A 27,010-nucleotide genomic window follows, 5' to 3' on the forward strand; every position below is an offset into this window, starting at 1 on the left:
GATTCCAACTCCGAGAAGCTTGCTTTAGTCCATAAATGGACCTATGCATCTTGCATACTCTGCTAGTATGCTTTGGATCTACAAAACCCTCAGGTTGTGTCATGTACACATCCTCGAGTAGGTTTCCAATCAGAAACACGGTTTTGACGTCCATCTGCCAGATCTCGTAATCGTGGTAAACTGCAATAGCAAGCATGATCCGAATGGACTTAAACATCGCTACTGGAGAAAAAGTTTCATCATAGTCAATACCATGAATCTGCTTGAAACCTTTAGCTACCAAGCTACCCTTATAGATAAGTCCATCCATGTCAGTCTTTCTCTTAAAGACCCACTTGCACCCAATGGGTTTTACCCCTTCAGGTGGATCAACCAAAGTCCATACTTGGTTGGTGTACATGGATTCCATCTCGGATCTCATGGCTTCTAGACATTTCTCGGAATCTGGTCTCATCACAGCTTCCTGATAGGTGGTAGGCTCATCCTCTATGAGCACAATGTCATCATGGTCAGCCAAGAGAAATGAGTATCTCTCAGGCTGACGACGTACCCTATCAGACCTACGAAGAGGTATGTCTACTTGAACTGGTTGTTGTTCCTCAACTCTTTGTGGAACAACATCATCCACAACACTTTGTGGTTCCAGTTCAACTTCCATCGAGGCATCAGTGCTATTGTTCGCATCTTGAACTTCTTCAAGATCGAACGTGCTCCCACTAGTCTTTCTAGAAACAAAGTCCCTTTCTAGAAAGATCCCAATCTTTGCCACAACTGCCTTGTGCTGACTGGGAATGTAGAAGTAATATCCCTTAGTTTCCTTGGGATATCCGATGAAATAGCACTTGTCGGATTTGGGTCCTAATTTGTCTGAGACTTGACGTCGTACGTAAGCCTCATAACCCCAAATCCTCATGAAAGACACCTGGGCATCTCTCCCAGTCCATATCCTATATGGTGTCTTTATCACGGCCTTGGATGGAACTCGGTTGAGAATGAAAGCTGCCGTGTCTAGAGCATATCCCCATAGATATGTCAGAAGATCTGTGTGACTCATCATAGACCGTACCATATCTAATAAGGTACGATTCCTCCTTTCGGAACACTCTTCGAGAGTAGTAGGAGTAGTGAGAAGTAGTCTCACACTAAATAGTCACGAAACTCATGGCTTAAGTATTCACCACCTCGATCTGATCGAAGTATTTTAATACTCTTGCCAAGCTGGTTCTGTACTTTATTCTTGAATTCATTGAACTTTTCAAAGGATTCTGACTTATGTGTCATCAAGTACACATAACCATATCTACTGAAGTCATCAGTAAATGTGATGAAGTATCTATAACCACCTCTAGCAGCAACATTGAAAGGGCCACATACATCACTATGTATGAGTCCTAACAAATCAGTTGCTCTCTCGCTGTGCCCACTAAAGGGAGTCTTGGTCATCTTGCCTCGTAGGCATGACTCGCATATCTCATATGATTCAAAATCAAATGAGTCCAGCAAACCATCCTTATGGAGCTGGGATAAGCGCTTGTCGTTTATATGACCTAAGCGACAGTGCCAGAGATATGTGTGGTTCATATCGTTCGATTTGAATCTCTTGGTACTAATGTTATAGATAGGACTCTCAAGGTCTAGAATATAGAGTCCGTTCATCAGAGGTGCACTACAATAGAACATATCGTTTAAATAGACAGAACAACATTTGTTCTTTATTATAAACGAGAATCCTTTCTTGTCCAAACAAGAAACTGATATAATGTTCTTAGTCAATGCAGGCACATAACAACAATCGTCTAACTCTAGTATAAGCCCAGAGGGCAGAGATAGAAAATAAGTCCCTACAGCAACAACAACAACCCGTGCTCCATTGCCTACTCGTAGGTCTATCTCGCCCTTTGTCAATGCTCTGCTATTTCTCAGTGCTTGTACATTAGTACAAATGTGCGAAGCACATCCGGTATCTAATACCCACGACGAATAAATAGAGAGGTTGACTTCTATAACATTTATACCTGAAGTAGAAATCTTATTTCTCTTCTTCTTAAGATCTTCCAGGTATCCTGTGAAGTTCCTCTTCCAGTGCCCTGCTTGTCCTTGATATAGTTGACGAAGATGTGCAACCATGTCGTAAGCACCCATCAACTCATGTTACTTCTGAAGCTCAGAGTTCATGGTCGCGAGCATAAGATAGGACACATCTAATGCGTCATCTTGATGCTTCTTGTAAGCATCCCGGTCAGCTCGCGTGGCAGTGGCAGGAGGTGCCTCCGGAATGGGCTGCTCCAGAACGTACAATTTACGTTCCTGAGTGAGAACTATTCTTAGGTTCCTGTACCAGTCCAGGAAATTTGCTCCGTTGAGCTTGTCCTTCTTAAGGACAGAACGCAGGGAGAAAAAATTCGTATTCGACGTCATGGTTATCTACAACAGAAAATTTGCAGAAATAAATATCATATTCTTTAAAAATCATTTAATTAGGCCTTTAATTAAATGATGCTCCCACTGAATTCTATAATTCTTGTGGGACAAGATCCACATTATACTAACCCTTGAGTTAGCTTTGGCTAATACGCCCAAGACTTAGTATGATCGGTAGATAACGATTACCAATTACATCTCTATGCAACTCTTGTTTATAGAATTAATATCCGTATTTATATTAAAACTCGAGTTAGCTTTGGCTAATACGCCCGAGAGTTAATATAAACGTGATTTTGTCCTACCTTTCCAACTATTGGAAGAATGCCTATAGTTGACTCGATCCAACCGAGTAACTAGGAATACTCAATCTAATTGAGTTTGTATTCACCCATGCGTTGATAGGCGGGACCAAGATTGTCCCTCCGTACCCTACCAAGATAATATGTATTGCTCTGCTTTGGCAGATTCAACAATACATGTGATCGAGGTAGTGATAGGTATCACGGCACGGTTAGGCATTTAGAGTTGGTTCGATCTAGATCTAATCTAATCGAGAAGGATGCATCTTGTGCATGACTTAGATCTAATCTAATTGCAAGGGTGCATCATGTGCACGACTTAGATCTAATCTAATAGTTAAGACACTAATTAATTAATTAATTATTAAACATGCATCAGATACATAACAATTAATTAATTAATCTATTTGTGATTTAGTCATGGCCCTATTACGATCTTCTCAAGCCAATGAGAAGATCGAATGGTCAAGCTAGGGTCAACAGCTTCTCCATGCTCCTCCCTTTGACCATCTTGTGTTGCTCGTGCCCGCCTCGGAACTCCGTCTCGTGTGGACCCTCCACCGCTCCAATTTGTACATTACAATTTGAAACTCGAGTTACATTCGAGTCTAAATCTAATTTACAACCAGAATATATGAGAAAGGCACGACGCGCAGGCCGTGGGAAAAAAATAAAAATACAGCACACACAATCATATGACGGCACGCAGGCCGTATTATGAATTACAACACAAATCCAATCTTATTGGGTATTTTGGGCCATGACTATCACAAATTAATATATAATTCAAAATTATATATTTTTTCATAATATTTCTGTAATTTTAAAATAATTTTTACAATTTTTATGAGTAAAATTTCCCGGCGGTCCCGTTTAGCGGTTTCGGGCGCAATCGCGGAACGGATCCCCTTCCGGGGCCCAGGGGCAGCGCCCCTACCTGCGATCTAACCATCGCGAGAGTTCCTTTGCGATCCAACAATGCCTAAACCCGCTGTCCCAAAATGATTTGGGTCGAGACATTGCCGTTTCGGAAAAATCTTCCCGGCGGGTTCGTTTTTAGCGATTTCGGGTGCAATCGCGAAGCAAATTCCCTTGCGGGGTTAGGGGCAATGCCCCTAGCCATGATCTAACCATCGTGAGTTGCTCCTTTGCGATCTAATGGCACCCGACCCCGCTGTCCCAAACGGATTTGGGGCAAAACGAAGCCGTTTAAAAGAAAACTTTCCGGTAGCCGAAGCCTACAAGTGCCGAGACACATGTGCTTCGCTTCTACGGAAAAATTACTCATAAAAACTCAATTTTTACAGAAAATCATAGAAGGTATATTTTTCATAAAAATACAAATGAACTCGTACAAGTCTTTGCACGTGGCTCTGATACCACTGTTGGGTTCGTCGGGCCGCGAAAACCGCTTTTTCGCGTCGCGGAAACCCCGAGTAACCCAAAGCCATGGATCTCGTGCCAAGATTCGTAAACAAAACTTTTCGAAAAACCTTTTTCTTGTACAAGTTTGTAAAAACTTTAGATCTACACTAAAGTTAAGATCATTACCCTTGATGCGTGCCCCACGCGAATCCCGCTCGTCCAAATGGTGCCGGATCTCAAGACCGTCAAGCGTACGGTCCTCTAGAAGTATCCACACGGACACACTAGATGGAGGAGACCAAAAAAACCAAGGTGTGCTAGCACCTATGTGGTTCGGCCAAGGAAGGGGAGAGGGAGAAGAGAGAGCACCCAAGGGAGAAGAAGAGTGAAATCACCACATGAATGAAAAATGAATTCCCATTCATTCACAAAGTGGCCGGCCACTCTAGGAGGTGTAACCTCCACATTAATTCCAATTAATGTGGAGACCATTAAGAGATGTAACCCCCATGAGGTGGCACTCTAGGATGATGTGGATCAACACCATTGGTCCACATCTTGCCACCTCACTAAATGACATGGCAATAAGTGTAACCTCCTCATTTAATGTGGGCCGGCCACATTAAATGCTATGGAGGCTTGTAACCTCCATGAGGTGGCACACATTGATGATGTGGAGCAATCCTATTGGTCCACATCTTGCCAACTCACTAGTGATGTGGCAAAAAGTCAAGTTAAACATGACTTTTTTCTCTTCCTCTCAAATCAAGTCAAACTTGATCAAATCTCTCTCATGGTTGATCTAATCCAACCATATGATTCAAGCCAACTTAATATAATGAATCTAATTTATTAAATTAAGTTGATTTAATGAGTCATAATCTAAATTAGACTCATTGAATACATGAATCAACTTGAGTCCAACTCAATTAGGCCAATTTAGGTTACTCTTAATCCAATATGATTCTTCAAATGAATCTAATCCTCTTGGTTCATCATATGAACCAAATCTCCATCTAATTGTCCTTAGTGTGTGACCCTATAGGTTCTTGTAACGTTGGCAATACCCTAAACCTATTTAGGAGCATAAGTAATGAGCGGTATCTAGCAACACATCATTACTACCCAAGTTACAAGAATGTCGAGATCCGACATCACCTTGTGACTACTAATTGTGACTCCTCACAATATATGTGACATTGTCCTTGTATCCTAGACATCTAGATTGATCAATATGAGGCATAGACCGTGTCATCCTCTAATCAATCTAAATCTTGAACTCCAAGTAGACTCACTAGATCAAATGAGCTCAACATCTAATGTTGACTCATTTGGGCATGGCCATGCACTTAGTGGTCTCACTCTATCAAGAATACCGATGTCGCTCCCGTCATATGGGAGGGATAGATCCCATCTACATCACTCACATCCCTCTACATAATTCGTTATATACCCAGTAATCGCCTTTATAGTCCACCCAGTTACGGGTGACGTTTGACGAAACCAAAGTACATAACTCCTTATGTAGGGATCCATGGTGACTTCAGGTCTAAGGACTAATAGTCATATTAATAGCCACATGAGAAAGTATATGACACTCATATAATGATCCATGATACTTTCTCATGGCGGGTCATTCAGTATGCATTCTCTAATGCATACCCATGTGTCAGCTTGATATCTCTATATCCTTGACTTGTGAGATCAAGTCATCGAGCTGACCTACATGCTAGTCTTATTGTATTAACATTGTCCCTGAATGTTAATACTTTACTAGGAATGATTTAGAGTAGTGTTCCCTATATCATCTCACTATCGATTCAACTAATCGATTGATATAGGTATGAACCTTCTACTCAAGGACGCTATTATACTTAGTCTATTTGGCACTAATACAAATAAGTATAATAACCAAAAACCAAATGCCTTAATATATATACATGAATATGATATACATGAGTCCATACAAGCATCAAATGATTGGCTCTAGGGCTCTAACTAACAGTTCATGATTTAAAAGTGAGTTTTAAAATTATAAATTTTTCCTTTTATAAGTTTCTACAAAAGATTAAGAAAAGATTTGACATCTTTCCTTATTTGTAGATTGAGATGAAGATTTTAATTTTAAAAGATAACTTTCCTTTTTGGAAATTATCCACATGTTTTAATAGATAAATTTTAATTTATATAATTCCTCTTATAACCAACCATGAAGGGATAAATTTTTAGAGAAATTTTTATTTTAAAATTTACAGAAACAAATTTGGAGGTTTTAATTTTGTGTTAAAACTTTCCTTGCTTTGAGCAATGAGGTGGCTGACCATGTGGATTTAAGAAAAGGAAATTGGTTTTAATTAATTAAATTTTCCTTTTCATTACAAAGTAATAAGGAAATTTTTATTTAAATTTTCCTTAATGCCAAGACCAAGGATTATAAAAGAGGGGTAGGGGTGCCTTCATGGCTAAGAAATCTATTCTAATTCTCTCTCTTTTCTTCCTAGTGGTGGTTGGCCATCCTCTTCTCTTCTTCTCTTCCTTTTGGTGGTCGAACCTCATCACTCTCAAGGAGACTCTTTTGGTGGCCAGATCCTACTTGGAGAAGAAGAAGAGGAAGGAGTTTCTTGCATCCCATGGAGCTTGGTGGTGGTGGCCGAACCTCTACATCCTTGGAGGAGTTTTGGTGGCCGGAACTTGGTGAAGAAGAAAGAAGGGCTTGGGTGGTTCTCATCTCGGTAGTTTGTTGCCCACACAACGTCTGAGATAAGAAGAGGAATACGGTAGAAGATCAAGAGGTTGTTGCTTACAAAAAAAATATAACTAGTAATTGTTTTCCGCATCATACTAGTTTTTCTTTTTATGAATTCCAAACACAAGAGGCATATAATTCTAGGTTTTGAATTTGTGATTCGAGTTTGTGTTTTTTTTTTGAATTTGTGATTCGAATGTTCTTTTTGGTTAAACCTAGATTTATATAAGGAAATTAAATTTTAGATTTCATTGAAAGGCTTTGTCTAGGAAGTGGTGGTTGCTCCTATATCCAAGAAGGCTTTGTGCCTCGCCATGTTTAACCTGGTAGCCGATTTCTGAATTTAATATTTAATTGAATTTATAACTTAGGTAGATTTGGATTAATAATATTAAATATCTTTTGCGATCCAAGTCTAAACCATTAAGAACAGATAAGTTAAATTTGGAATCAATAATGTTAAGTTCCGTTTGCGATTCTGAATTTAATTTCTAAAGAACACAATAGGTTATTAGGATAGGTTTGACACTTGTACAAAATTTTTTTACAATATAACCCGTACGATCTTCCTAGGACTAACCAACAACATCATGATCCCCGATTATCCAGAAAATCATAGTGGATCTCAAAACTAATTCTGAACCTTTCAGCAGCTATAGTGAGTCGTACCTTATTCTATTCACACATCTTATACCCACTTGGTTCAGGATATGATTTATGTGTCTAGCCCCACTAGGCTGACTATGTCACACCTAGCCCAAGTAATTATTTCTCGTTCTATAGATTTAAATTACTTATTCATGTGTACAAGAGTTTCGTACTCTTAACATGTGATGCTTTGGCCAATGACTTTAAGTAATAATCCTAATAGTTGACCATATGATATACGTCTCCTCTTAAGAAGTGGTGAATCCTCTATGGGCTATCCAAATACCTTCGAGTACTTTTGTTGGTGTACTTTGCACTAACGATCTAACTCAAGATTTTAATGAATGACAAGTGAGTTAAGTTAGGTGTTGTCGTGGTCTTACCTTGTTATTGAGTGTGCAGGGTAGATTAACCCTAGTCAGGATGTTCGATTCCTGATTGGTTGAGGACCAGATGTGTGATTCCGCTAAGTTAAAATGTTTAATTCTCGATAGGTTGAAGTCCAGATGTGTGATTCTGGCAAAGGTCAGGTTGTACGATTCTCGATTGGAGAAGACCAGATATGCGATTCCAGTAGGTCGGGATGTGTGATTCCTGATTAGAGAAGACCGGATGCGTGATTTTGGTAGGTTGGGATGTTTGATTCTAGAAGTCCAGATGTGTGATTCTTGATATTATTTCTACAGCTGGTAAGTAGAGGTAAGTCACTGGAGGAGAGTGACTAAGTGAGGACGTGTCCTCATTCGAAGGGATAGTAGACATCAGTCTAATTTAGGTCCATTTTGGAAACCTAAATTGAGACTCTGACCAGATCTTGGTTTTAAGGAGACAAGATCTAATTACTACTTCTTACTATGATTGTGCTAAACTTTGTCTTGTAGTGTATATTTTGTATTGTTGGGCTAACATATTTTACAAGGCAAAAGGAGAATAAAAGGCCTCGGGTGAACCGTGCTCGAGGTGCCTTCCATGATATGGAAGGCACTTTCATACTGCTCATGGAAGGAACCTTTAAGGCTATGGAAGGTGCCTTTTGTAGGATAAAATTTAGACTTTATTACAGATAAGGACTGGGTTGTTCAGTTCCAAATTGCTTATATTAGAGATGCCTTTAAGGCTATGGAAGGCGCCTTCCACACCCTTTTTAAGGGTGTTTCACCCAAGCTATCAAACATAATTTCTGTACGAGCTTCTACGCGTTTGATCATCTTTTTGACTGCTCTGAGTTGCTCCTACTACCCTATTACAACTCTACTATGCCTGACTGCCACCGAGAAGCCAACCAAACATCAAGGTCAAGCTGACCATCTACAAAAGTGTTTGGTAATGATAATTTAATTACTGTACATAATTTTTGTAAGTGGAAAGTGTATCTTGTAACACTCTTCCAATTCTTGTGTATTCGGTTCCATCTTTCGGCAGCTCCAGAGGAGGGTTTTAGTGGATTACTTATCGATAGGTCCGCAGGACCAGGGACTTGGAGTAGGACTCGCCGAAGGCTCTGAACCAAGTAAATCTTTGTGTTCTTATCTTTTTTATTTCTATCTATTTCTTTTTCTACTACATACTCTTGTTTTAAAAATGAAAAAAGATGAGTTTTAGAAAACCATGTGATTCACCCTCCATCTCACGCGCGTCTCAATCCAAAAACTTTGACTTATACCCAATTATCTCGGGTCCACACCTCCAAGAGATGTTTGCTTAAAATGTCAAAGTATAAGTTTCCATAACCAAGATGACTTGTATACCTCAAGTCGAAGGAAACTTGCATTCAAGCTACAGTAAGAACTTCACAGACATATCCATATACATAGAGAACCATATGAAGTCTTAAACAAGTTACTCCAATGAACTAATTGTTGGTGCAAGTTACACCAGAATCAAACCTGAGTTTTGATATTGTCAAAAGTTTAAGTTAAGTCTTGTTATGATCTAACAAGTTGACTGAGTGTGCAGGATTTTTACTCAACCAGAAAAATCCTAGCTGGAGGCTAGGCAGAGAAATCTTAGCAGATCGTGGAACCCCAGGTGCAAGTCCAAGGAGGTCAAGAGGACCTGAAGCTTGGCAGTATGATCGAGAGGTCTGGAGGACCTAAGATCAATGGAAAAGTCTTGGCGAGCCGATCAAGGCTGGGTGAAAAGTCCAAACTAGATCTGGAGGATCTAAGTTTGGCAGGTAGGTTGAGGTAAACAACTGGATAAGCGACAATGAGGTCGGGTTCCTGAAGGGAACAACCTTAGGTCGCTGATCCAACTGATGAAACCGAGAAGGTTTCAAAAGTTGAGATCAAGACAGTCCTACTGTCTTGATCCGAGCTGATATTATTACTTTATATTATTACTCTAATATCTATTTTGCAGGAGACTTTTTGGCTAATACTGTTTTGCAAATCCGAGATGATCGGTCAACCGAATAGTAGGATCAGTCAACCAAACCAAACAGAATCAACACAGAAATTAGATCAGATCAGAACTGAGTCCAAGTCGGATCAAAGACTGATCGGTCGACTGAACCATAAGATTAGTCGACCGAACCATAGTGACTCAGCACAGGACAGATCATCAACACCAATCAGCAGGAAATGAAAAAGCTGATCAGTCGACCGAACCAGAGGACTGGTCGACCGATCTAATCAGCATTAAACAACATTAAAAGAAGATCTCTGGCAGATTTCGACGAACAAGGAAAAGGCTGTTGCGTTTTTCGGGCCGCGAAAACCGCGTTTTCGCGTCGCGGAAACCCCGAAAGCCCCAGCCACCCAGCCACTGGATCCGTGCAAATAAAAATAAAACCAAAATATGAGTATGAGATTACAAACTTCGATCTATAGTAGATATACAAAGGGAAAAACCTTTTATACATTCAATGCGTGCCTTTCACGAATCCCGATCGTCCAAAGTGCCGGATCTCAAGTTGTCAAAAGAGACTACTCTCTAGAAGTATCCACACGAACAAGAAATGTTCTCTAACACTCAAGGATGGAGAAGATAACACCATAAGTGTGCTAGCACTTCTTGATGCTCTCGGATGGGATTGGAAGAAGAAGAAAAGAAAAGAAGAGAACACACTCCTCTAAAATCTCTATGTGACTTTCACTAACCTTTCTTCTTGGATTAGATTCACTCACCTTCCTCCTCCCTTGCTTGAAACCCACGGCAACAGTAGAGAAGGAGGAAGAAGGACAAAGGAAAATGATGGAATGAGTAATCACACATCAATGCCACAAAATGAAAACCTCTCCACACATTAGTGTGGCCGGCCACATCTTGTAACTTCCCTCATTTAATATGGCCGGTCACATTAAATGAAATGGGATATGTAACCTCCATGAGGTGGCACACCATGATGATGTGGAGCATCATCATTGGTCCACATCATGCCACCTCACTAATGATGTGGCAAATGGTCAAGTCAAACTTGACCTTCTATTTTCCTTGTTGAGTTGAATCCAACCTTTAATTTAAGTCAATTTCAATTTAATGAATCTCAAGTCATTAATATAAATTGACTCAATGAATCAAATTCAAATTAGACTCATTCAACAATTGAATCTAATTGAGTCTAACTCAATAAGTCTAATTTGAATTAATCATAATACAATCTTTGGTGCATCATATGAACCTAATCTCTATCCACTTGTTCTTTGTGTGTGACCCAATAGGTTCTTGTAACGTTGGCAATGCCCCTAAACCCATTTAGGAGCATAAGTAATGAGCGGTATCTAGCAACACATTATTACTATCCAAGTTACAAGAATGTTGAGATCCAACATTATCTTGTGACTACTAATTGTGACTCCTCACAATTTATGACAAGTGTCCTTCTATCCTAGACATCTAGATTGATCAATGTGAGACATAGACTGTGTCATCCTCTGATTAATCTAAATCTTGAACTCCAAGTAGACTCACAAAATCAAATGAGCTCAATATCTCATATTGACTCATTTGGGCATGGCCATGCACTTCGTGGTCTCACTCTATCAAGAATATTGATGTCACTCCCATCATATAGGAGGGATAGATCCCATCTACATCACTCACATCCCTCCGCATAATTTGATACATACCCAGTAATTGCCTTTAAAGTCCACCCAGTTACGGGTGACGTTTGACGAAACCAAAGTACATAACTCCTTATGTAGGGATCCATGGTGACTTCAGGTCCAAGGACTAGTAGTCATACTAATAGCCACATGAGAAAGTATATGACACTCATAAAACGATCCATGATACTTTCTCATAGCGGGTCATTCAGTATACATTCTCCAATGCATACCCATGTGTCAACTTGATATCTCTATATTCATAACTTGTGAGATCAAGTCATCCAGTTGACCTACATGCAAAGTCTTATTGCATTAACATTTTCCCTGAATGTTAATACTCGACTAGGAATGATTAAGAGTAGTGTTCCCTATATCATCTCACTATCGGTTCAACTAACCGATTGATATAGGTGAGAACCTTCTACTCAAGGATGTTATTATACTTAGTTTATTTGGCACCAATACAAGTAAGTATAATAACCAAAACAAAATGCCTTTATTATATATAAGAATATGATACAATGAGTCCATAATACAATCATCAAATGATTGGCTCTAGGGCTCTAACTAACAATCTCCCACTAGCACTAGTGTCAATCAGTGTAGAATCTAAGCTCCAATGACCTAGTGTGCCCATCATGCTTTCTCTGTGCCAAAGCCTTGGTCAAGGGATCTGCGTTGTTAGCTTATGTAGGTACACTGCATATCTTCACATCTCCTCTCTCGATAATGTAACACCCATAGAGTACTTAGCAAGATTTTAGATATTTTATCATGAATAAAAATAGGCCTTATGTGTAAATTGCAAAAATAATAAAAATAAATAAAAATAAAAATAAATAGAACATGACCAAGGTTCGAACCTTGGATCTCTTACTAGATACATCTATGTGTTAACCAATAGGCCAAGAGAAGTTATTATTAGAAAGAGAAGTGACAATATAGTTAAGAGTAAGAAAAGAGCTTCTTTCATTTAGAAGGAGAAGTTAGAGTAGCCCTCTTCCTCTCAAAAGAAAAGAGGATTCTTGCTTCCTCTTTTCATTAAGGAGGAGTAAAAGAAAGGAGAAGAAAAAGTGCATTTTCCCTTCCTCCTCTCATGATGAATAAAAGGGGAAATTAAAGAAGAAAATTCATTTTCTCCTCCCTCCTCCTCCTCACCATGACCAAGAGCCTCTCCCCACCTCCATTGCTGAAACCCAAACAAAGCAAGAAGCTCCTCTCTAGGAAGGCTCTAAAATCAAAGATTTCTTCCCTAAGGAAATCAAACACAAGGATGTAAGTATCCCCTCACCTGTGGTACAAGTCGCTTATAATATTTCCGAAAGGTTAGAACACTTAAAAATAAAAATAAAAAGAGAAGAACCCATGCTCATGGATCATATTATGTTATGATATGAACTTAGTTAAAAATTTATGTTGGATATTGTTTAAGCTTGATCTTCTTCTTGCTATGTTTCGGCCATGAATATGCTAGGGCTTTAAGAAGCTTAAAACTTAATTTAACATGCTCCTAGACTTCTTTATGCTATGATATGAACTTGGCTAAGTCTTCATGTTTGTATGTTGCTTACAAGTTTATTTTCCTTTCCTTGAAGTTTCGGCCATGATGGATTTTAGGGCACCATGAAGCTAAAAACCTAATCTAATATACTTATAGATTTCCTCATGATGTGATAAGAACTTGGCTAGGTATTCATGTTTGTATGTGGCTTAGAAATTTATTTTTGTTCCTTGAAGTTTCGGCCATGATAGATTTAGGGTTTCAAGGAGCTTAAAATCTAATCCAACCTGCTTATAGATTCCCCCATGATATGATAAGAACTTGGCTAGGTATTCATGTTTGTATGTTGCTTGGGAATTTAATTTTCCTTTTCATTGAAGTTTCGGCCATGATGAAATTAGGGTTTCATGAAGCTTAAAACCTTATTTAACATGCTCATAGACTTCTTTATGATATGTTGTGAACTTGGCTAGGTATTCATGTTTGTATATTGCTTAGAAGTTTATCTCTTGTTTATTGAAGTTTCGGCCATGATGAAATTAGGGTTTCATGAAGCTTAAAACTTAATTTAACATGCTCATAGACTTCTTTATGATATGTTATGAAATTGGCTAGGTATTCATGTTTGTATATTGCTTAGAAGTTTATCTCTTGTTTATTGAAGTTTCGGCCATGATGAAATTAGGGTTTTCATGAAGCTTAAAACCTAATTTAACATGCTCATAGACTTCTTTATGATATGTTGTGAACTTGGCTGGGTATTCATGTTTGTATGTTGCTTAGAAGTTTATTTCTTGTTTTATGAAGTTTCGGCCATGAGAGATTTTAGGGTTTCATGAAGCTTAAAACCTAATTTAGCATGCTCATAGACTTCTTTATGATATGTTATGAAATTGGCTAGGTATTCATGTTTGTATGTTGCTTAGAAGTTTATTTCCCTTTCATAAACTTTCAGCCATAACTATATTCTAGGGTTCAAGGTAGTTTAAATTTAAACTTAGCAAGCTCATGGATTTCCCTTATGATATGATATGAAGTTAGCTTGGATTCTTATGCTTGTATAAAACTTAGTTTCATGCTCTTAAAGGTTCGGCCTCAACCAAGTTAAAAGGCATAGGAAGCTTAGAACCTACTACCTATGCTCATGATATTCTTTATAGTGTATGACATGAAATTGATTTATGGTTCACATGCTTATATGTTGTTGTAACCTAAAACTAAGCATGGTGACTTTCGGCCACCATATGAAATTAGGGTTAGAGACCCAATTATGACTTTGCTAGGTGTCTCCCATACTAGGATGTGAATTAGGAGATGCTAGTAAATGTTTTCCATGTATGATTATGTTTTCCTATGATGCTTTATATATGTTTATTTAAGGATGCTCATGAACTATGCTTGATGATGACTCTTATGATGTGTTTTATGCTTAAGTATGCATGCTTTATGATAAGACAAGTAACATGCCTATTTATGTATGTTTATGAACTATGCATGAAATGATTCTTATGATGACTATGTACCCAAGCATGTATGATTTCAAATATGTAGCATGCTCATTTACGTAAGCTTATGAACCAGGCATGATAATGATTTTTCTTTTATGATGGCTATGTGTCCAAGTATGTATGCCTTATGATATGATAAGTAAATGGCTAAGAGTTGCTTCCCTTAAGTTGGGATTAAGAGCACTCTTCATGTTAAGACAAGAGCATGACATTTATGATGATATGATGTGACAGTTATGATGATATGATATGCATGACTTGTATTTTACTTTGTATGGCTTGTACCAAGGGTGGGCTCCATAAGCGCCTATAGGCCGACGGACTATGAATGGGTCTAGTAAAAAGGGATGGGCTCCTTAGTTCGCCCCTAGGCCGACGGACTATGAACGGGTCTAGATCCCTAGTAGGTTCGGGGCTAGCTACCCTGTCCTAGGGATTGCGCGCATTTATGTATGTATGTGGTACAAGTCGGGCCCTCTTGATGATGATATTTTGTTTAAGTTTTAAAAGATATATTTAAAGACATCTTGCACTTGACATGACATATGTTTTAAAAAAACATTTTGCATAATGCACCCATTCATAATATGATATGTTTTTATGAATTATATGACATGATGTTATGCCATACTCTTATGACTTATAGGGCATGATGTTATGAGATGTTTTGTTTATGATTCATATGACCTGATGATATGTTATGCTTCTATGATTCACATCACATGATTCCTTTATTTATGATATGTCAGATTATGATGTTTCTTAATAATATGATATGATAGGAGGCTATGTTCACATGATATAATGTTAGATGATTTTGTCTCCATTGATTATATGCTTGTATGACTATGATATGAGATACGGTTTTTGTGAGTAGGAAAAGGATCTTACTGAGCCTGTGTGCTTATAGCTTACTTTCCTTGTACCACAGATAAAGGCAAGGAATGGATGATCTAAGGGAGCTGTAGGAGAGGCAGGGAGGTGTGTGTGGCAGTGGCTCGGCTAAGACAAATAAAGACCTGCTATGTTATTTTTTTTGAGTATAACTTCATTCGAGTATAACTTCATGACATTCCCGCTGCTTTATGTTACTCGAAAGAAATTTTAAATATGCATGTATCCTGGAATAGTTAAGTAAGTAAGTAGCCCCGTCCCTTTAGTAGCAGGGAGGGCGGGCGTTACAGTTTGGTATCAGAGCCAAGTTAGCCTTTCCACTGCACACACATCGAGTCTCTTTCTGGCGCTCCAAGTAAGAATTTCTATGCTTAGTATATTTCTTTTTATGATGCTTATGCTTAGTTTATTTTTCTTTTATTTATAATTCTTTAGTAGTATGCATGCTTACTTTATTCTTTTAGGTCACAGTTTTAGTTTAGGTTGCATGATGGTAGGTTAGGGATGATAACACAACAAACTTACAAATAATTAGAAATGATGATACCCTTTCGTTAGCCTGGTTAGAAACGATGATAACTTACGCTCGCTCTATTGTCATTAATGAAGATAAGGATGGCTAGAAGACGTAATACCAGAGCAGAAGAGACAGCACCTCCACCTGATCTGATGCATGTAGTTACCGATCTCCAGCGTCAGGTTACGGAACAACAGTAGATGATCACTGCTCTGCTGAATCAACAGGGGAATCCTTCCACCCCGACAGGACACCAGAACGTAGTACCAGTAATACCTACAGCTGTACCAGTACCACCGTCACCTGCACCACCGGTAGGCCCAGCTCTAGTGGTTCGTAAGGAGGCATATCTGATTCAGTGGCAGAGATTAAAGCCGGAAGCTTTCTCCGGTAACTGTGAACCATGGGACGCACAGGCCTAGTTCAAGACTGTGGAGAGCATAGTGGAGTTACTGGATTGGCTTGAGCACGAAAAAGTCAAATGCGCATCATTCTGCCTTACTAGAGATGCCAGGATGTGGTGGGACAGAGTGAAAGCAAAAAGACAAATAAATCAGATGAGATGGACAAACTTCGAGATGGAAATTTTCAAAGAATTTTTCCATAAGCGAGTCACAAATAAACACTATGATGAGTTCACCGAGTTCCGGTAAGGTGATCTATCAGTCAATGAAGCTGTTAAGAAATTCAACCGCCTAGCACGTCTGTGCCCAGAGTTGGTCAGCACGGAAAGAGAAAGGGTCAGACTTATGCTGAAGATGCTCAGACCTGAGATAGCCCTGAACGTGGCCGGTGGAGTTAATAGACCGCAGACCGCCGAAGAATTAATCAGCAGCGCTATGATCACGGAACACTATCAAAAGGCGATGAATGAGGGCAAGAATCAAACTCAGTCAGGGGGACAGAAATCACAAGGTACCCGAACCAGCTGGAAAGGAAATCACAGTGGCAAGAGGAAGCAATGGAATGATTCCAAGAGTGGTCCAGCAAGCAAGCAGCTCACGTTTCCTCAATGTACCACCTGCGGAAAGAAACACCCGGGAATATGCCGTATAGGTACAAATAGATGCTATAGCTGTGGAATGGAAGGACATATGGCCAGAAACTGTCCTACACAGATCCAGACACCTACCCCTCCGCAAGTTCAGAACAGAGGTGCTCCCCCACAGCTACACCTGATGCAAGCTGCAATAGAAGGCCCGCAGATAAGCCAAGGGAGACTGGAAGCTTCGTCAGTAGCGACGGATGCCAGAATTTTCTCCATCACCAAGGAGGATGCGACCAATGCTTCTACGATCGTCACAGGTCAGATAATTGTTTTCAATCAGTATGCTACTGTACTATTTGACACTGGGGCAACACATTCGTTTATTTCTACACCTTTCACGGAAAAGATAGACATGCCACCCCAAACCTTGGATTGTAAATTTTTAACGACGTTACCTTCGGGAGATGTAATGCCATCCACCCATATACTGCGATCCGCACCCGTCAGAATCGCAGACAAAGAACTCTACTGTAATATGATAGTGTTTGACATGCAGGATTATGATATTATACTTGGCATGGACTTCCTGAGTAAATACGGAGCTTCAATAGAGTGCCGAAAAAGAAGTAATTTTCCGGCCTGAAGCAGAACCAACCTTCGAATTTATTGGGGAAACCAAGAAAGAAGTTAAAAAGTTTTTATCAGCTCTAAAGGTACAGAAGATGTTAGACAGTGGATGCACTGGGTTTCTAGCTCATGTGGTTGATACAAATCAAGCAGGGGAACTGAAGCCGGAAGATGTTAAAGTCGTATGCAACTACCCAGAGGTATTTCCTGACGATCTACCAGGGTTAGCACCTGACCGAGAAATCGAGTTTGAGATCAAATTGATTCCTGGTACAAAGCCGATCTCTAAAGCACCTTACCGTATGGCGCCGCCTGAATTGGAGGAACTTCAAAAACAGCTACGGGAGTTACTCGACAAGGGACTTATCCGCCCTAGTCACTCACCATGGGGAGCTCCGGTACTGTTTGTTAAAAAGAAAGATGGGTCTATGCGAATGTGCATAGATTATCGAGCGTTGAATAAAGTTACAATCAAGAACAGATATCCCTTACCACGAATTGACGATCTGTTCGACCAGTTGAAGGGGGCCACTGTTTTCTCTAAGATTGACTTGAGATCTAGTTATCATCAAGTAAAGGTGAAACAAGATGAGATATCGAAGACGACTTTCCGGACAAGATACGGACATTATGAGTTCGTAATAATGCCCTTCGGAGTGACAAATGCTCCTGCTCTATTCATGGACCTGATGAACCGGGTGTTCTCAACATATCTCGACAAATTTGTGATCATTTTTATCATTGATATTCTCATTTATTCGAGAACCCAGGAAGAGCATGCCAAACACCTGGAAATAGTATTACAAATTCTTCGGGAAAAGCAATTGTATGCAAAATTCTCCAAATGAGAATTTTGGCTTGACCAAGTATCATTTCTGGGTCATGTTATCTCTAGGGATGGAGTAATGGTAGACCCAATCAAGATCGAATCTGTTAGTAACTGGAATAGGCCAAGGAATGCCAGCGAAATCAGGAGTTTCCTCGGACTAGCAGGTTATTACAGGAAGTTTGTAGAGGGTTTCTCCAGAATCGCAGCACCGATGATAGCCCTCACTCAGAAAAATAAGAAGTACGAATGGACAGATGACTACGAGAAGAGTTTCACAGAACTGAAAAAGAGACTGACCACTGCTCAAATTCTTACTCTTCCGGAAGGCAACGAAGGATTTGATGTGTACAGCGACGCATCTAAATCAGGACTCGGAGCTGTACTCATGCAGAATGGCAAAGTCATTGCCTATGCCTCCAGGTAACTCAAGGAACACGAGAAAAATTATCCCACACACGATTTAGAACTAGCAGTCGTGGTCTTTGCTCTTAAGATATGGAGACATTATCTATATGGAGCACAGTGTAAGATCTATACAGATCACCAAAGTCTGAAATATTTCTTCACACAGAAGGACCTGAACATGAGACAAAGAAGATGGCTTGAGCTAGTCAAGGACTATGACTGCGAGATCTTTTATCATTCTGGAAAAGCGAACAAAGTGGCTGATGCACTCAGCCAGAAGTCGTAGGCCACCGTAGCACCCGGAATTATTTTAAGTTCGAGGACGAACTTTTATGAGGTATGGGGGACTGTAACACCCATAGAGTACTTAGCAAGATTTTAGATATTTAATCATGAATAAAAATAGGCCTTATGTGTAAATTGCAAAAATAATAAAAAAAATAAATAAAAATAAATAGAGCATGACCAAGGTTTGAACCTTGGATCTCTTACTAGATACATGTATGTGTTAACCAATAGGCCAAGAGAAGTTATTATTAGAAAGAGAAGTGACAATATAGTTAAGAGTAAGAAAAGTGCTTCTTTCATTTAGAAGGAGAAGTTAGAGTAGCCCTCTTCCTCTAAAAAGAAAAGAGGATTCTTGCTTCCTCTTTTCATTAAGGAGGAGTAAAAGAAAGGAGAAGTAAAAGTGCATTTTCCCTTCTTCCCCTCATGATGAATAAAAGGGGAAATTAAAGAAGAAAATTCATTTTCTCCTCCCTCCTCCTCCTCACCGTGACCAAGAGCCTCTCCCCACCTCCATTGCCGAAACCCAAACAAAGCAAGAAGCTCCTCTCTTGGAAGGTTCTACAATCAAAGATTTCTTCCTTAAGAAAATCAAACACAAGGATGTAAGTATCCCCTCACCTGTGGTACAAGTCGCTTATAATATTTCCGAAATGTTAGAACACTTAAAAATAAAAATAAAAAGAGAAGAACCCATGCTCATGGATCTTATTATGTTATGATATGAACTTAGTTAAAAATTTATGTTGGATATTGTTTAAGCTTGATCTTCTTCTTGCTATGTTTCGGCCATGAATATGCTAGGGCTTTAAGAAGCTTAAAACTTAATTTAACATGCTCCTAGACTTCTTTATGCTATGATATGAACTTGGCTAAGTCTTCATGTTTGTATGTTGCTTAGAAGTTTATTTTCCTTTCCTTGAAGTTTCGGCCATGATGGATTTTAGGGCACCAAGAAGCTAAAAACCTAATCTAATATACTTATAGATTTCCTCATGATGTGATAAGAACTTGGCTAGGTATTCATGTTTGTATGTGGTTTAGAAATTTATTTTTGTTCCTTGAAGTTTCGGCCATGATAGATTTAGGGTTTCAAGGAGCTTAAAATCTAATCCAACCTGCTTATAGATTCCCCCATGATATGATAAGAACTTGGCTAGGTATTCATGTTTGTATGTTGCTTGGGAATTTAATTTTCCTTTTCATTGAAGTTTCGGCCATGATGAAATTAGGGTTTCATGAAGCTTAAAACCTTATTTAACATGCTCATAGACTTCTTTATGATATGTTGTGAACTTGGCTAGGTATTCATGTTTGTATATTGCTTAGAAGTTTATCTCTTGTTTATTGAAGTTTCGGCCATGATGAAATTAGGGTTTCATGAAGCTTAAAACCTAATTTAACATGCTCATAGACTTCTTTATGATATGTTATGAAATTGGCTAGGTATTCATGTTTGTATATTGCTTAGAAGTTTATCCCTTGTTTATTGAAGTTTCGGCCATGATGAAATTAGGGTTTTCATGAAGCTTAAAACCTAATTTAACATGCTCATAGACTTCTTTATAATATGTTGTGAACTTGGCTAGGTATTCATGTTTGTATGTTGCTTAGAAGTTTATTTCTTGTTTTATGAAGTTTCGACCATGAGAGATTTTCGGGTTTCATGAAGCTTAAAACCTAATTTAGCATGCTCATAGACTTCTTTATGATATGTTATGAAATTGGCTAGGTATTCATGTTTGTATGTTGCTTAGAAGTTTATTTCCCTTTTATGAACTTTCAGCCATAACTATATTCTAGGGTTCAAGGTAGTTTAAATTTAAACTTAGCAAGCTCATAGATTTCCCTTATGATATGATATGAAGTTAGCTTGGATTCTTATGCTTGTATAAAACTTAGTTTCATGCTCTTAAAGGTTCGGCTACAACCAAGTTAAAAGGCCTAGGAAGCTTAGAACCTACTACCTATGCTCATGATATTCTTTATAGTGTATGACATGAAATTGATTTAAGGTTCACATGCTTATATGTTGTTATAACCTAAAACTAAGCATGGTGACTTTCGGCCACCATATGAAATTAGGGTTAGAGACCCAATTATGACTTTGCTAGGTGTCTCCCATACTAGGATGTGAATTAGGAGATGCTAGTAAATGTTTTCCATGTATGAATATGTTTTCCTATGATGCTTTATATATGTTTAATTAAGGATGCTCATGAACTATGCATGATGATGACTCTTATGATGTGTTTTATGCTTAAGTATGCATGCTTTATGATAAGATAAGTAACATGCCTATTTATGTATGTTTATGAACTATGCATGAAATGATTCTTATGATGACTATGTACCCAAGCATGTATGATTTCAAATATGTAGCATGCTCATTTACGTAAGCTTATGAACCAGGCATGATAATGATTTTTCTTTTATGATGGCTATGTGCCCAAGTATGTATGCCATATGATATGATAAGTAAATGGCTAAGAGTTGCTTCCCTTAAGTTGGGATTAAGAGCACTCTTCATGTTAAGACAAGAGCATGACATTTATGATGATATGATGTGACAGTTATGACGATATGATATGCATTACATGTATTTAATTTGTATGACTTGTACCAAGGGTGGGCTCCATAAGCGCCCCTAGGCCGACGGACTATGAACGGGTCTAGTAAAAAGGAATGGGCTCCTTAGTACGCCCCTAGGCCGACGGACTATGAATGGGTCTAGATCCCTAGTAGGTTCGGGGCTAGCTACCCTGTCCTAGGGATTGCGCGCATTTATGTATGTATGTGGTACAAGTTGGGCCCTCATGATGATGATATTATGTTTAAGTATTAAAAGATATGTTTAAAGACATCTTGCACTTGAGATGACATATGTTTTAAAAAGACATTTTGCATAATGCACCCATTCATAATATGATATGTTTTTATGAATTATATGACATGATGTTATGCCATACTCTTATGACTTATAGGACATGATGTTATGAGATGTTTTGTTTATGATTCATATGAACTGATGATATGTTATGCTTCTATGATTCACATCACATGATTCCTTTATTTATGATGTGTCAGAGTATGATGTTTCTTAATAATATGATATGATAGGAGGCTATGTTCACATGATATAATGTTAGATGATTTTATCTCCATTGATTATATGCTTGTATGACTATGATATGAGATACGATTTTTGTGAGTAGGAAAAGGATCTTACTGAGCCTGTGTGCTCATAGCTTACTTTCCTTGTACCACAGATAAAGGCAAGGAATGGATGATCTAAGGGAGCTGCAGGAGAGGCAAGGAGGTGTGTGTGGCTGTGGCTCGGCTAAGACAAATAAAGACCTGCTATGTTATTTTTTTCTGTTATGTCTGACATGAACCAATTGTATTTATGTTACAATCCAGTATAACTTCATGACATTTCCGCTGCTTTATGTTACTCGAAAGAAATTTTAAATATGCATGTATCCTGGAATAGTTAAGTAAGTAAGTAGCCACGTCCCTTTAGTAGCAGGGAGGGCGGGCATTACTGATAATCTCTCGAATGAGATGGAAGTGCCGTAGTATGTGTTTGGTCCGCTGGTGTGAGCGAGGTTCCTTCGCCTGTGCTATAGCTCCATTATTGTCACAATAGAGCTCAATGGGGTCAGCAATGCTAGGAACCACCCCAAGTTCAGTGATGAACTTATGGATCCAAACTGCCTCCTTTGCGGCCTCTGATGCAGCAATGTACTCGGCCTCTGTTGTAGACTCAGTTACTGTGTCCTGCTTCGAACTCTTCCAGCTCACAGCACCACCATTAATGCAAAATACGAACCCTGACTGCGATCGATAATCATCCTGGTCGGTCTGGAAGCTAGCATCACAGTAACCCTTTACAGCTAGCTCATCATTGCCTCCATATATCAAGAAATATTCTTTAGTCCTTCTTAAGTACTTAAGAATATTCTCGACCGCTATCTAGTAACTTTCACCTGGATCTGACAGGTATCTGCTCGTCATGCTCTAAGCATACGAGACATCAGGTCGAGTACATAGCATGGCGTACATGATAGATCCAATGGCTGAGGCATAAGGGATCTGATCCATGCGGTCTCTCTCCTCTCTGGAAGAGGGACCTTGAGTCTTCGAAAGACTCATGTCATGTGACATCGGCAGAAATCCCTTCTTGGAGTTCTGCATGGCAAACCGAAGGAGTACCTTGTCAATATATGTACTCTGACATAGGCCAAGCAATCTCTTAGATCTATCTCTATAGATCTGTATCCCTAGAATGCGGGATGTCTCACCTAAGTCCTTTATTGTGAAACATGTCCCTAGCCAATTCTTGACAGACTGTAGCAAAGGGTTGTCTTTCCCAATGAGAAGTATGTCATCCACATACAATATGAGGAAGACAACTATATCCCCTACAAACTTCTTGTAGATACAAGGCTCATCTTCGTTCTTGATGAAACTAAACTGTTTGATTGCATTATCGAATAGAAGATTCCAGCTCGAAGAAGCTTGCTTTAGTCCATAAATAGACCTATGCAGCTTGCATACTCTGCTAGTATGCTGTGGATCTACAAAACCCCCAGGTTGTGTCATGTACACATCCTCGAGCAGGTTTTCATTCAGAAATGAGGTTTTGACATCCATCTATCATATCTCATAGTCATGGTATGCTGCAATAGCAAGCATGATCCGAATAGACTTAAACATCGCTACTGGAGAAAAGGTTTCATCATAGTCAATACCATGAATCTGCTTGAAACCTTTAGCTACCAAGCGACGCTTATAGATAAGTCCATCCATGTCAGTCTTTCTCTTAAAGACCCACTTACACCCAATGGGGTTTACCCCTTCAGGTGGATCAACCAAAGTCCATACTTGGTTGGAGTACATGGATTCCATTTCGGATCTCATGGCCTCAAGCCATTTCTCGGAATCTGGTCTCATCACAGCTTCCTGATAGGTGGTAGGCTCATCATCTATGAGCACAATGTCATCATGGTCAGACAAGAGAAATGAATATCTCTCAGGCTGACGACGTACCCTATCAGACCTGCGAAGAGGTAGGTCTACTTGAACTGGTTGTTGTTCCTCAACTCCTTGTGGAACAACATCATCCACAACACTTTGTGGTTCCAGTTCAACTTCCATCAAGGCTTCAGTGCTATTGTTCGCATCTCGAACTTCTTCAAGATCGAACGTGCTCCCACTAGTCTTTCTAGAAACAAAGTCCCTTTCTAGAAAGACCCCAGTCTTTGCCACAACTACCTTGTGCTAACTGGGAATATAGAAGGAATATCCCTTAGTTTCCTTGGGATATCCAATGAAATAGCACTTGTCGGATTTGGGTCCTAACTTGTCTGAGACTTGACGTCGAACGTAAGCCTCACATCTCCAAATCCTCATGAAAGACACCTGGGCATCTCTCCCAGTCCATATCCTATATGGTGTCTTTATCACGGCCTTGGATGGAACTCGGTTGAGTATAAAAGCTGCCGTGTCTAGAGCATAACTCCAAAGGTATGTCGGAAGATTTGTGTGACTCATTATAGATCGTACCATATCTAATAGGGTACGATTCCTCCTTTCGGATACACCATTCCACTGTGGTGTTCCAAGACGAGTGAGTTGGGATAGAATCCCACACTCAACAAGGTAGTCACGAAACTCATGGCTAAGGTTGTTAGCTAGAGCCCTAGAGTCAATCATTTGATGATTGTAATTTGGACTTGTTGTATCATATTCTATATAAATAAAGGCATTTGGTTTTTGGTTATTATACTTACTTGTATTGGTGCCAAATAAACTAAGTATAATAACGTCCTTGAGTAGACGGTTCACATCTATATCAATCGGTTAGTTGAACCGATAGTGAGATGATATAGGGAACACTACTCTTAATCATTCCTAGTCGAGTATTAACATTCAGGGACAATGTTAATGCAATAAGACTAGCATGTAGGTCAACTTGATGACTTGATCTCACAAGTCATGGATATAGAGATATCAAGTTGACACATGGGTATACATTGGAGAATGTATACTAAATGACCCGCCATGAGAAAGTATCATGGATCATTATATGAGTGGCATATACTTTCTCATGTGGCTATTAGTATGACTACTAGTCCTTAGACCTGAAGTCACCATGGTTCCCTACATAAGGAGTTATGTACTTTGGTTTCGTCAAACGTCACCCGTAACTGGGTGGACTATAAAGGCGATTACTGGGTATGTAACAAATTATGCGGAGGGATATGAGTGGTGTAGATGGGATCTATCCCTCCTATATGACGGGAGAGACATCGATATTCTTGATAGAGTGAGACCACGAAGTGCATGGCCATGCCCAAATGAGTCAATATGAGATATTGAGCTCATTTGATTGAGTGAGTCTACTTGGAGTTCAAGATTTAGATTGATTAGAGGATGACACGGTCTATGCCTCACATTGATCAATCTAGATGTCTAGGATAGAAGGACACTTGTCATATATTGTGAGGAGTCACAATTAGTAGTCACAAGGTGATGTTGGATCTCAACATTCTTGTAACTTGGGTAGTAATGATGTATTGCTAGATACCGCTCATTACTTATGTTTCTAAATGAGTTTAGGGGCATTGCCAACGTTACAAGAACCTATTGGGTCACACACAAAGAACAAGTGGATGGAGATTAGGTTCATATGATGAACCAAGAGGATTAGATTCATTTGATGAATCAAATTGGATTAAGAGTAATCCTAATTGGGCTAATTGAGTTGGACTCAAGTTGATTCATGTGTTCAATAAGTCTAATTTAGATTATGACTCATTGAATCAATTTAATTAAATGAATTAGATTCATTATATTAAATTGTCTTGAATTAAATGGTTGAATTAGATCAACCATGAGAGAGATTAAGTCAAGTTTGACTTGACTTGAGAGGAAGATGAAGGGTCGAGTTTGACTTGACTTTATGCCACCTCATTGGTGAGTTGGCATTAAGTGGACCAATGATGATGCTCCACATCTTCATGGTTACTTAAGTGAAGTGCCACCTCATGGGAGTTACTAAGAGTTGTGACTCTTGGTATCCCATGGAGGTTACAAACCACTTAATTAGATGAAAAGAGTTTCATTTTGCAAGTGTAACTCTCATTCAAGTGATCTTCCTCCTCCTAAGCTCTCTTCTTGCTCGTTCTCTTCTCTTGGTCGTGGGTTTCAAGCAAGGGAGAAGAAAGGAGAGTGAATCTAATCCAAGAAGAAAGGTTAGTGAAAGTCACATAGAGATTTTAGAGGAGTGTGTTCTCTTCTTTTCCTTTCTTCTTCTTCCCATCCTACCCGAGAGCCCTAGAGAGTGCTAGCACACTTGTGGTGCTCTCTTCTCCATCCTTGTGTGTTAGAGAACACATCTTGTTCGTGTGGATATCACTAGAGAGTTGTCTACGTTGACAACTTCGAGATCCGGCGTACCGTTGGACGAGCGGGATTTACGAGGGCACGCTTCAAAGGTATAAAATGTTTTTCCTTTGTAGATCTACTGTAGATCATAGTTTGAAACTCGTACTCATATTTTCGAAAGTTTTCTTCGCACGGATCCAATGGCTAGGGGGTTTCAGGGTTTCCGCGACCCGAAAAAGCGGTTTTCACGGCCTGAAAAATCCAACAGTGGTATCAGAGCCACGTGCGGAGCTTGTACGAGTTTAGTTTTTGTTTTTATGACAAAAATTCAGTTCTGTGATATTCTGTAATTTTATGGTTTTTAGAGTTTTTATGGGTATTTTTCTCATAGAAGCGAAGCACAAGTGTTTCGGCACTTGTAGGCTTCGACTACTGAGAAGAATTTTCCAAAACGACAAAGTTTCGCCCCAAAATTTTTTGGGACAGCGGGCTTAGGCGCTGTTAGATCGGAAAGGAACCCTCGCGATGGTTAG

Source organism: Zingiber officinale, chromosome 9A, assembly GCF_018446385.1.
Source record: "Zingiber officinale cultivar Zhangliang chromosome 9A, Zo_v1.1, whole genome shotgun sequence".
In the NCBI taxonomy this organism is placed as follows: Eukaryota; Viridiplantae; Streptophyta; class Magnoliopsida; order Zingiberales; family Zingiberaceae; genus Zingiber; species Zingiber officinale.